Source organism: Haematobia irritans, chromosome 4, assembly GCF_050003625.1.
Source record: "Haematobia irritans isolate KBUSLIRL chromosome 4, ASM5000362v1, whole genome shotgun sequence".
Lineage (NCBI taxonomy): Eukaryota > Metazoa > Arthropoda > Insecta > Diptera > Muscidae > Haematobia > Haematobia irritans.
In genome coordinates, this window is record NC_134400.1 from 65,068,494 (window position 1) to 65,082,402 (window position 13,909).

Here is a 13,909-nt window from a genome sequence, read left to right on the forward strand (position 1 = left end):
ACTTTGAAACGTTTCTAGAAACTTTTTCTTGTCGATAGTCCATTCATTTTTCATTGGTCAGCTTCTTAATGTTTGCAAGAATGGTGCATCCAAAGATTTTCAAGAAAAACAGAAAAACAGTTTTGGAATTTGAATCAATTCTCAGGCCAAAAATTTGAAAATACTCATTTTTGATAATCAATATACCCTCATACAAACGATATGAACTTTCAAAAATAGAGAAACCCAAATTGATTCGAATTCGAGTGACTGTTTTTCAGTCGACTGGGTTTTCGTTCGAAATACAGAAACAGGGTATTAATTTTTAATATTGACGTACCAATTATTATAAACTATTTGAAGCAGTTGCAGTTAATTGTCCAACATTTTTTCATCGGTCAGCTTCTTAATGTTTTCAAGAACGTAGAATCCATAATTTTAGTTTTCTGCAAAGAGATATACATTTAGTGACTTCCTTAAAGTTTTATTTCATTTTTTATTTACACTTACAAATTATTATTGAACATTTTGGCAAATTGGAAGTAATTTGCAAACAATTTGAAGATGTATTGACGATGAGCTGTTTCAAGTCAAGTTGAATTTATGTTGAAAATTATATTTACCCTCAAATTGAAAAGTTGTTGCATTTGGGTTTATACTCACGTTTCTTCTTTGGTTCAGATTTTTTTACTATTTGATTTTGACATAACATCTTCAAGTAATTTGTTCCTCAATGCTTCTAGACTAGGGAACTCATCGCGGGATTCAATTGCCACAACAAAATTTTCATAACTGTCAGACAAACTGTTCAAAAGCATAATTATCAGAATTTACTCAGGCATATTTATTTGCAGTTCCATTAGTTTTTCCACAATATTTGTAAATTCCAACTGATGATCCACCATTGTAGATTCTTCCATCATTTTTAATGACAACAATTTACGGAACAGAAATACCTTTCTGGCCGGACCACTGGGTTGGAATTTCTTTTCTAATGGTAACCAAGCTTCTCTGGATGTTGATGCATTTTTCACATAATTTAACTGGGATCTTTTTATGCTCAGCAAAGCCTTTTGATCTTTGTTGGTCCACTCGACAATGAGTGTCTCTTCCGCAGGCCTCAAAATTTGTCCAGAAACGTATCCCCATAATTCCGCATGAATTAGAACACTCTGTGTATCTTCCAACCATCGTAATTATCATCTTCTAGTTTGTCTATTTGATACATCGTTGCCATTTTACTTATATTTGCTCAATTCTTTAGAAGGCTCCATGGGCCCATAACCTTTGTTGTGTGTATTCAGATAGAAATTTTATTTTGATGATTGAACAGAAAAAATTATATTTTTACAAAGACATACATTTCAAAGTAACGACAAAAATTGAAAATCCTAGCGCTTAAGACAAACAGAAAATAGCTTAAGTATTTTCTACAACAAATAATTTGCGGATCAAATGACCAAAATTTCGAGGAAATGAAAAAGTGATGAGAACAATTGGAGAAAACTTTTATAAAATACTACCCTTAAATCCAATGAAAAATACTATTTTGCTATTTCGTAGAAATATGAAAAATGTTGGATAATTCACTGAAATTACCTCAAATAGTTTATAAAAATTGGTGAGTCAAAATGAAAAAAAAAATAATGCAAACTTTAAGAAAATCACTAAACTCATCTCCTGCAGAATACTAAAATGTTTGGATGCCGATTGATGGAAATATTATGTTGACTATCGACAAGAGGTTTCCAGAAAATGTTCAAATGCAACCAATCGAAATTGATACTTTTCCAAATCAACCCCTGAGTGAAAATATGTATCCTCAATTTTATATCCCATCATAAGTTTACACCCAAAAAACATTTTTTTCAGTGTCATTTTCTTAAACAAAAATTTTGCAATAAGCAATAATAATATGGGAATTGTACACCCATAGAAAAATTATTACCATACGGGCTTAAATCGATACCGTACGTTATTGATAGTTAGCCAACCCCGTATGGTACAATATCAATACCGAATGGTACAGGCGGTACGCAAGGCATGATAGTACCATTCGGTATTATGAAAATACCAAAATGGTATTAAAAATAATACCTAAGCGGTATTGATATTTATAACATTTTATTATTGATGTATAAACAGTGTGGTATTACCAAATAATACCAAAACGGTATTGGGTTTAATACAAACCCGGTATTTATTGTTATAATACATATTAGTTCAATAAAACACACGTAACAATGACTTTTCCTTTAATACATTTATAAAATACATAGTACATACACTTCACCACTTTTTTCATGAAAAATTATTCTTTGAATTTAACGTCCCATCACATGTTCTGTATGCCTCAAGCTGCCTGTTGTGAGATTTGGAAAGTTTTTGTATGTCTCTTACGTATCTAATGAGCGAATGGTTCCGAATTAGTAAACATTAATAATACTAAACAAGTAAGTAAAGTCTAAAGTCGGGCGAAGGCGACTATATTATACCCTACCATCTCAACTACTTAAAATTTGCTGGGAGCTATATAAAAGTTTGCATTTCCAGATACAAATACTTTTAATGGAAACAATTTTTTTGTACTTCTACAAAAACTTTAGAATTAAAATTTAAATCGGCTAACGTCCTGGGCTGAAACACAATATTAGTAAAAAATATGGGAAATATGAAGCGAGAGAAATTGTACAAAAGAGATTTATGATTTTTTAGGCGATACATATGTATTCGAGATATAGGACAATTAGAGTAATATTTACAATTTTTGCTACTCAGCAGTGGCGATTTTACAAGGATATATGGGTTGTGATATATTATTTGGTCTAGTCGGGCGACTTGGAGCCTTATTTAAAACTCATCCGTTCTGTGGAAATTTTGGCATTGCAGTGTGTAGGATATGGCAAAGATATGGGGAAATCATCACAGAATTTTGTGTAAAGTGTGAGAATTTTGGTCATATTTGTATTCTCTGAGGAAACTATCCAGTCAATTAGAGGAAAATCCCATTAAAAATGGGTCTAAAATATGAAACAGTCTACCATATTTCCCCAACTCTTGTGTACGTATATATGGGAGCTATACATGCATAGTTAGAATAATAATTCTGCTATCTATGGGAAATTTCACGTAAATGGGGGTATAACTTTGGCCCCCCTGGTCATATGAGTGCAAATCGGACGGGAGATATATATGGAAGCCATATCTAAATCTGAACCGATTTCAACCAAATTTGCCACAATTACCTATACTACTAAACGTACTCCTTGTGCGAAATATGAAGCAAATCACTGCAAACCCCTGGATTTTGAGGCCATATAAGATCAAATGGGACGAAATATATATATGGGAGCAATATCAAAATCTGAATCGATTTTGACCATATTTGACACATACAATAATATCGTTAAAAGTACCGCTTGTGCAAAATTTGAAGTAAGTAAGGGCAAAACTCTATCTTTTGTCGCCATATAAGTTCAAATCGGACGAAAGATATATATGGGAGCTATATCTAAATTTTTACCGATTTCAATCAAATTTACCAAGCATTGGTAGAATGTCAATTCTACCCTCTGTGCAAAATTTCACGAAGATCGGTAGTAAACTTTGGCCTCTGTGGTCGTATGAGTCTAAATCGGACGAAAGATATATATGGGAGCTATATCTAAATCTGAACCGATTTGGCTGATATTTTGCAAGATTTTCGAGATTCATAAAATATTTGGATGTACGGTATTTCAAGAAAATCGGTTGATAAACACGCTAACTATGACCACATCGGGGATAAGAATGTCAATTCTACCCTCTATGCAAAATTTCACGAAGATCGGTAGTAAACTTTGGCCTCTGTGGTCATATGAGTCTAAATCGGACGAAAGATATATATGGGAGCTATATCTAGATCTGAACCGATTTGGCTGATATTTTGCAAGATTTTCGAGATTCATAAAATATTTGGATGTACGGTATTTCAAGAAAATCGGTTGATAAACACGCTAACTATGACCACATCGGGGATAAATATATATGGCAGCTATATCTAAATCTGGACCGATTTTTTCCAATAGCGATTGTCTCTGTCCCAAGAAACGGCCCTATGCCAAATTTGAGGACGATCGGACTTAAATTGCGAGCTGTACTTTGTGCACAAAATTACATATACAGACAGACGGACATCGCTAAATCGACTCAGAATTTAATTCTAAGCCGATCGGTATACTAAAAGATGGGTCTATGACCACTATTTCTTGGCGTTACATACAAATGCACAAACTTATTATACCCTGTACCACAGTAGTGGTGAAGGGTATAAACTAGGGATCTATAAATCGAAAATCGATTAATCGATTATTCGAATATTGGCATGAAAATCTAAAAAAATCGAAATCGATTATCAACCTAAAAATAATCGCAAAATCGATTTTAGATTTTCGACTAATTTTTAATTTTGACGATCCAATATAGATTTTAGATTTTCAACTATTTTTTTAATTTTGATTTTCACAAATCGATTTTAATGTTTTATTCATTGGTTTAAATTAAATTGAAATGTGCGTAGATGTAAGGAATTCTATTACCAATAAGAATAAAAATTCTGATTTGATTAAATAAAATATCAAAGTGGTGGAAATGAATCCTTTGTGATTTCAATTTCCTTCAATTTATACCGTTTGCAATAGGGCCCCAGGAATGAAACAAGGCCACAAATTTGGGGCGACACTTAATAATTTTGGGAAATAATGATAAATGATTTGTACATGTTAAAAATTTTATATTGAACCTCCTACAAATATAACAAACAAATTTAAAAAATTAACACGTTTGACCAGAACACTAATTTTTGTCATTTCATACCAACTATTGTTGACAACACTCGAAAAAAGACAAATAGATTTCATAAAATTGATTATTTTGTATAGTCATTATTTCTATGAAATTCGATTATGAAAAATCGAATATTCGAATTTTGATTGGTAAAAATAATCGAAAATCGATTTTCGATTAAAAGTCAATAATCGAAAAGTCGAAAAATCGATTATTGGTTTCTACTATAGATCCCTAGTATAAACATTTTATACTTACGAATACTTCGGTATATCCACAAATTTAGTTTTTTCAGTCATCCTGAAATATTGCCATTAACGCGTCTATTTACTCTATGTGAACAAACTAAACTACTAAGGCGACAACTTAGTTTTTAGCAACGGCGACATATCATATGCTACGGGAATGTGATAATTAATACCATAATAATACCGGATGTAAATGATTTGATAGAAAGTGGTATCAAAATTAGAAGGTAACGTGAACCAATCAATTAATAACAAACGGTAATGGCCACGTACCGCCTTTTTTCTACCAGTGTAGTAGTAAGCCATAATCTTAACGGTAAGATTTTTGGTAGCGGGCACGAGCACCTGGACTACCGAATTTCTTGGGTTCGCAACGACGTGGATCACCAACCAACAAGGTTCTGTCGTATCGAACTTTTCTCTACTGAGCAACAACAAATGTTCTTGCAATTTGTATTGCAAAACTTTGGGTTCAATTTGTTCCTAAGGATGGCCATTGACACGGAGGAGGCCACGACCACCAGCGGTTTTTGTTTGCTGAAAAAGGGAAAGCAGTAGCATGTAGTTGTTTCAGCAAACATTCGTTAGTTAAAACAGCAAACATTTTTACAGTTAAAATAGCAAACAAATGCTGCTGGTTTTTTGTCCCAGTAACAAAATTTGTCGCTTTTTTAACGATATTAAAAAAATGTAAATCATTTAATATTATAACTTCTACATTTATTAAATGTGTGAAATAAATTGAATTCCATCAAAGTATTGGAAGTTCAGCTGGAGTGTTTCTTCTTTGGCTTTATACACGCGGATAAAACATAACAATGTTAAGACAATCTGTAATGAAGTAAATAAAGCAATTAGTACTGCACTAGTTTACACTAAAATGTACATTTGATGAGAGGTGGCTTTTTATGTATTTTCATCTCCTGAATTCGTCCTTTTTTCACTATCTTGAGCTAGATAGATATTGGTACTCATATGCAAGGTATTGAGGTGACGAACAAATGTGTACAATTGGATCAGATAAATGTTAAGTGGTTCAAAATATATCGATGAAAATGGGACACATTTTCAAAATATGTGCTTATAATCTTATCATTTTTCCGTCCATTTTCTTTTAGTTGATCTTTGTTCATACTTTAGAGTATCATCTTTATGAGCATTAAGAGAAATCGGACGTTTTTTAACGGTTGGTACTATTCCGCCGGAACTGTATCACTGTACGAGGGCGGTTCGGAAACTTCTTAGCCTATCAATGAAAGAGAATAGTTAGTTTTTCAAAAATATTAATATTTTTCAATGAATTGCTTCTTCAGAGGGTTATTTGATCTATAATATTATTATAATTAATTAGTTTTGTTAAACAATTAGCATTTTATAAATATATACAATATAATAAACTTCTTAATTTAAAACTACAATCTACCAGACGAACATAATTGTTAATACCCAATAAACACAGGATGAGCGTTTTTCAAATGCAACACCTCTTCAGTTTGAGGGTAAATATCATTTTCAACATAAATTCAACTTGACTTGAAAAAGCTCATCTTCAATTCATCTTCAAATTGTTTGCGAATTACAACCAATTTGGCAAAATGTTGACGAAAACTTTGAAAATGTGTTGAAGATAATTGGAGAAAACTTTGACAAAACACTACCCTAAAATGCAACGAAAAAACCACATGGTTTTCAATACTACTTTGGACAACAAAGTTCGTGGAAGAAATACAAAAATGTGGAAATTTTTTAATAATCAATTGAAATTGCTTATAATAATTGGTAAGTAAAACTAAAACACGAAATGAAAACTTGAAGGAAGTCACTAAACTCAAATCTCTTTGCAGACAACTAAAATATTTGGATGCTGATTCTTGGACACATTAAGAGGCTGGCCGATGAAAAATGGTAGTGGCTTATCGAGAAGAGAAAGTTTCCATAAATCAAAGTGCAACCAAAAAAACTTGGTATTTATGATTTTCCATATCAACAACTACTGGATGATAATTCGCATCACATCGATAGTTTAATTTATATTGCATCATCGGTTTAATTTGTTATTTTGTGAATTGAAATTGCTGGAAATTTATTCCAATTATCTGGCCATCAAGTTCCTGAAAAATGCCAGTATTTTAATAACAACAATTTTGTAATACCAACGTTCTTGAGGAAATCACGAAGTACCTGGTCAGTTGGAAGAAATACAAATTGGTAAGTCAAAATAAAAAGTGAAACGAAAACATAATGGAAATCACAAAACTCGATTGTTTTCCAGAAAACTAAAATCATTGAATGGTATATTCTTGGAAGATGTTGGCCGATGAAAAACCGATGAAGGAAACAACAAAGAAAAGTTTTCAGAAAACTTACAAAGTGCAACCAATTAAAACAAAGTGCAACAATTCCTATATCAAGAACTTCTGGATGAAAATGTGCATTACATCAATTTACATCCCGTCATCAGTTTGATATTTTGTGATTTCCTCTTGCTGGAATCTATTCTAACACACAAGCCAGCAAGTTCCTCGATAGTAATTATTTCAAATTGCCAGCATATTAATGACACCAACATTATGGAGGAAATGGAATTATACATGTAAAAATGTTTAAGATATTTAAAGTTGTATTCATAGTTTTATTTATTAATACGTTTAATAAGATAATTACATTTTGATTGGTATAATATTATTATTTTCATATATTATTAATGTTATTTTTAAGATTATTATATTTGTTAACGAAAAAATAATAAAATTTACAAAATCCCTAGAAATTTAGTATTGACTTTCAGTTAGAACTAGGATTGACTTTCATACAAATTGTGGTTTGAAAGTATTCGCAACAATGCTAGTTTTTTATTTTTCTCACATTGAAAACTGTTTGAGAAATTATTGAGTAGCGATGCATTTCAATTTGAGGATTACAATTGAGAAATTATTGTTATTGTGTTGAATTTTACTGTTGAGGGTAATGTCTGTTTTTTGTTGAGAACGCGATTTTCTCAAAAATTTCTCAACTTGAATATTACCCTAATCCTTTGAAAAAATGTTTGAAAAATTATTGAATTTTAGTATTTTTCAAACGTTTGTGTTTATTGGGTATTATGTTCGCCTAATATTAACAACAACTATCTTTAACTTACATATGAGACAATGATCACAAAACAATTATTATTCTAATGGATCATCACTGCTCTCGTCTACTTTATCTATTGCACTGGTTTGTCTAATATTAGCTCCGTTCGAGAACACGATAATTTTTGATAATTGTTACAAATTTTTACTGGAAGTCGTTCGTTTACACCAAAACGCCACCAAAAGAGAGCCGGAGAGAGACTACATTTGACAGTTATGAGATAGAGAAATTGCAAGTTTTTGCTAGAGATTTTTTCCCCAGTAAAATCTTGCAAACCATAGCATACGTTGCCAGCTGGTTATTGATAACAAACAAAGTACCAATACAATGTACATGTTCGGCAACTACGATTGGAAGTTAAATATACATGATTCGTTTTTTGTTTTCAATGTTTTAGCAGCTGAAATTTTCAATGTGCAAATAGTTACTGGATACCGTTCGTGTACTTTTCAGCAATTTTAAGCAAAGAGTGTAAAATATACTCTTACTCTCTTGCTAGTTTTTACTGGATATTTTTTACTGGAAAAGTACGCGAACAGACCTATTGTTGTTCGGATTATTCCTCGTCAATTGGTCATCGTTTTTGCATATCATGTGTCTGTATATGTGTGCTATGCTGTCTGTGTCCGTTTTGTAATTTATTCGTCGATTTGTTGGTACATTATTGATGTGCAGCATTTCTAATATGTACCTTTTGTTGTTATTGCTTTCTTGTTGCAATATGCGTATATTATTGAAGTTTGGTTGATGACTGGTTGTTGCACAGTGGGTTGCTAATGCTGTTTTTTGGAATTTTTGATTGTTACGATTTTTATATCTGATTTGTGGCCTGCTATTCTTGTTTTTAATTTATTTTTTGTGGTTCCGATGTAGACCATTTCACATTTTTCTGAAGAATTTCCTTCATATGGAATTTCATAAATAACGTTCGGTGTTTCTTCCTTTTGGATTCGTGAATAAAACGAAAACTGAATTTCCGGATGACATAAAATGGCTCCTATCACTCGGACAAAAATTTGGTGTACCAACGCGTAAAGCCGATTTTCCGATTTTCAAGAATATTGCAGATGGGGAAACCCTAATACAAACGCACAGCAGTAAGGAAGAACAGGAAAAGGCTAGAACAAAATTCGCAACTTCAGTAGACAACTTTAGAAACAAAATGAACCAAAGCGGAAGGGATAGATTTATTACAAACACAGTGGGACGAGCAAAAAATTTTTTGAAAAAGAATAGAAACATTTTAATTATGAACGCGGACAAAGGCAATACGACAGTGGCTATTGAAAAAGAAGATTATCGAAAACGAATGCAACAAATCGTAGGCGACATGATGACCTACCAACGAGTAAATAAGGATCCGACACAAGGCCTGCAAAAAAGGAATAACGAACTGGTAGAAGAATTATTCAGGAACAAGTTAATTACAGAATTGGAAAGAAGAAGATTGAAGACTGAAATTTGTGACAGACACCATGTTGAACATTTAATAATATATTTTGTTGTCTTCTTTGCAAAATTTAAGCTGAATGGGTATGACGATGTTTACATTTGAAGATGATCATTCACAATGACTTGATGCCATAGTTTTGCGTTGCAACTTAAATCAATACGAAAGTAGGTATCTTCAAATCTGTAAAGAGTACGAAGTGGTGCAATCTTGTCGACGCATTATTGTTATCGAGTTAGGAGTCAGAATTAGGCCAGTTGTCGGAAGATGGTTTGAGGTGGCCTTTTTGAGTTTAGACACAGAGCAGAGAACATCAACATTTATAAACTCACATCGTGTTATCATGTTAATGTATTAAAGTTGTGATTTTTCTTTGAGCCGTGGGGAACGTTCAATACATTAGGAAAATCTATTGAAAATATATTTTTATAACATATAGACAGGTAAGACTACAATTTTAATTTATTGCCCGAATTTGTAATTTGACCCAGTAAAGTATGTGAATGTTATCAAATTAAAACATATTGACTTAAGACAAAAAAAGAAATAAATTTTTAGCATTTCGTGGACATAAAATTGAATTTTTCGAAGTATGATATGTATTAAAACACCAAATCAAGCTACTATTTAATGTGTCATTACTAATACATATGAAAATGAACACATAGTGAAACCAATTGTTATTTTCAATAAGTCTGAATAAAATATAGTAAATGTGTTAATATTTTTTTTTTTTTGGTAAATGTTTTAATACATGTACTATTTCATAAAAAAAAATTTCATTTATACATTTCGACGAAATACGTAACATTTTTTTTGTCGGAATTCCATTAGGGCCAACCGCGTGCTAGAGCCACCTATGGTTACTTACAAAACACGTGTTAGGTTCCACATGGTGAGCTTTTGGTGTGGGGAACGGGAGATGCCAACCGTCGTGGTAGATACGTTGCCACTCGAATAACAAAGATAACGAATACAACAAAATTAAAAAAACTGAAAATATTCGGAAGGCTGTAAATTAGAAGCCCAGGCCTCCAAGCATCCCGTCCAAAGGTACCACGTGAGTCGTAAAGCTAACCTTTACATGTCTATGTCCATCAACTAAATTAACACTAACAACTGTAGCAAAACTTCAAAAATAATGTGTCAAATGATGTCTCAAATAAGAAAATATGAAAAAGTATCTCACAAGCATTTGTCCGAATAATAAACTCACAAAACGAAGACAGAAAAAGGGCCAAAGTCAAACTTAGCTAAAGTCTTAACTATTTGCTAAATGTTTTTATATGAAATAAAGAAAGAATTGGAAAACGAGACAGAAACAAATAATAAAAAAATCTTTATTAGAAGATATATCAATTAAATATTAATTATACCTAATATAGTAACGAAATCTAAAAAAAAGGTAAAACAAGAATATTGGCCAAATCAAAAACTCATCAAAATTGTGGTTGGGTCTGTATGTATTATCAAAAAATGTTATTAAATAATTAAAACTATGCATTAGATGAAAGCTGGATAGAAAATATCCATTACAATCAAAATTGTTAATAATAATCAGTATTTATGAAGAATTTTCAAAATTACATTAAAAATAAAACAATATAAATACCGAAATATATATTTATAACACAGAATATATTCTATGTAAAAAGATGTTGTATTAAATGTTAAAATAATAAATGTTATTATATTGTTATGTATGAATAGATTACAATACAAAAAAAATTAAAGTTCCAAATATATTGATCGTAAAAATGAAAATTTCATTATTATGAGCAAAACTGCTTATAATAATCTAATTTTTTAATTTATTTTTCAGAAAATATTTATAAAAACTATAAAAATGTAGTATATAAATATTTATATATTAAACAAATAATAAAACAATAACACTGATAAAATATTCAATTGATAATTCCACTTCATATAAAAATACAATGATAAATAAATATAAAATTCAAAATAAAATAAATAGATAAAAATGTACTTAAATAAATAAACTGATATTAAAAATAAAAACAATAGAATATTAATAAATATTGTTTTTATACGTATATGTATACTTAACATATAAATATATGGATATTAAATAAATGTAAATACATTAACTAAATAAACTGCAAAAAAATATTCTAATTTAAATAAATAAATAGTCCAGAATCTCCTTTATATGTTGATCTATATATATACGTCAAATAAAAACACATACAGCAATCTGATGATTAACATATATAATAATAATAAGAAAAAAAGTATTACTCTGACTACTTAAAAAAATTGAAATGAATATAAGTTGTGTTCCTTTACGTACTACTAGTTACTACTTTTACTAGTTTTTACTAGAAACCGTTCCTCAACCCCAAAAAATAGTAAAATTAGTAATCAATTTTAAGAGAACAATGTCAAAATGCATGTCTCTTTTAAAATTTTTTTACTACAAGTTACTCGACAAATTCTTCCTAGTAAAAGTAGTATATATGTCATGTACGGCATGACAAAAATAATTGTTTACTTTATAAGTTGTAAAAGCACGAAATGAATAAAAAAAACGTTATACCACTTCTTGTGGAATCTAGCAGCGACGAAGCTATGTTACTGGAAGAATCCGACGATGAAGACATCTCAGAATCTCTTGTAAATGCCATAAGAAGTAAGTATCAAATATAGTTCCAAGTTCACAAAAATTCACGCAATAATTTCCAGATAAACGGAATTCAATAAGGAACTATACAACAGAAATTATTTCATCTTACTCAGAAGAAGAGTTCAAAACACATTTTCGTATTTCCCGGTGTCTGTTTAATTCGTTGTGTCAAAAGTTCAAAGAAAGCATTACATATCAAGCACTCCGTGCAGATAAAAGGCTTCCACCGGAGGATCATTTGGCCATATTTCTTTGGTTTGCTGGACATGAAGCCTGCAGTTTCCGGGACATTTCTGATAGATTTAATGTGACTATATCATCAGTCAACAGAGTGATTTCACGGGTGACCACGTTTCTGAGCAATGTAAGTCCTTTAGTAATCAATTGGCCAACAGACCAAGAAAAACAGCAAACAAGTGATTTTTTCAAAAACAAGTGTGGATTTTCGGGAGTAATTGGTACGTACATTGAAAAAATATTGTCGCGAGTCCAAAGATTTCATGGTCTTAAAATACGTATGTAAATTTTACATAGCATAGAAGACGGAATTTTTTTAGTCGATAATCCTTTCAATTAAGTAGTTTTGTCTTTACAATTAGGTGATTCAACTTAAAAATGGGTGTCTTAAAAGAGAGAAAATTTTATTGGACAAAGGTCAACTTGGTTTTAATAATTTTGAAAAATTCTTCAAAATAAATAAAATTGTCCTTAAATCTGTTGACTTTTTGCATCTTGACTGTATATTAAAAAATTGTTTAAAAATAAGTGATGTTTTCCAACACTTTATTTTAAAGACAGAATCTTTGGAACCGGACATTCTTTTTTTCAGTGTATGAATATCGTCCAGGATAATCTCAATAGATATTAATTCTTTCTTCTTTAGGTTGCATAGATGGAATGCATATAACTATAGACCCACCAAAAAATTGCAAAGATGAGTATATTGATAGAAATGGGAATGTCACCATTGTAATGCAAGGAATTTGTAATGAAACTAGAAAGTTTACCAACATTTTTGTGGGTTATCCAGGTTCTTGCCACGACAGTTGGGTTTTACAAAATTCGCCCGTTTACCATAAAATGCAAAGTTATTGTGGAGGTAAAGAAATAATGAAAATAACGTTGCATTTTTGTATAGTTCATAAAAAATTTCAGACTTCTATCTACTTGGTGACTCGGCGTATCCATGTAGCAACGTCATTGTAACTCCATATAAAGATAATGGACATTTAAGCAGAGCTAAAAAGAACGTTAACATAAAGTTGAGCTCCGGCCGCGTAATAATTGAGCATACATTTGGAATTTTAAAACAGAGATTTCGGCAGCTTTATTATTGCAAATTGCGCGGAATGAAAAAACTCTGCCACTTCATACGGGCGTGCTGCGTTCTTCATAATATAGCAAATGAAGACGATTTCGAGTTTGATGAGGAAAATAACAGTCTAGAAGACGAATTCTTATGTAATGAATATGTAGCATCCAGCAGTGCACTGAGAGATATGTTATGTAACCAACTTGAGCATAGTCAATAAATTTGATAAATAAAAACTTTTTTATTCATTATTTTATGTAGCACAATAATAAATCCTTTCTATTTATGCGCCTTGGCAAAATAAACAAATAAGTGTA

General features: G+C 31.1%; 2 long non-coding RNA genes across 2 annotated transcripts; one reads left to right on the forward strand and one right to left on the reverse strand.

The window, feature by feature from the left end:
* Nucleotides 1-296: 296 nt before the first annotated feature.
* LOC142236333 (uncharacterized) lies at nt 297-5,124 on the reverse strand. Its single transcript, XR_012721989.1, has 4 exons — nt 5,062-5,124; nt 643-1,264; nt 490-559; nt 297-425 (listed from the first exon to the last, which is right to left on the reverse strand). It is a non-coding gene; the product is annotated as an uncharacterized LOC142236333 (long non-coding RNA).
* LOC142236332 (uncharacterized) lies at nt 5,047-7,977 on the forward strand. The gene is made up of 4 exons (XR_012721988.1): nt 5,047-5,278; nt 6,478-6,830; nt 6,896-7,259; nt 7,324-7,977. It is a non-coding gene; the product is annotated as an uncharacterized LOC142236332 (long non-coding RNA).
* Nucleotides 7,978-13,909: the final 5,932 nt, after the last annotated feature.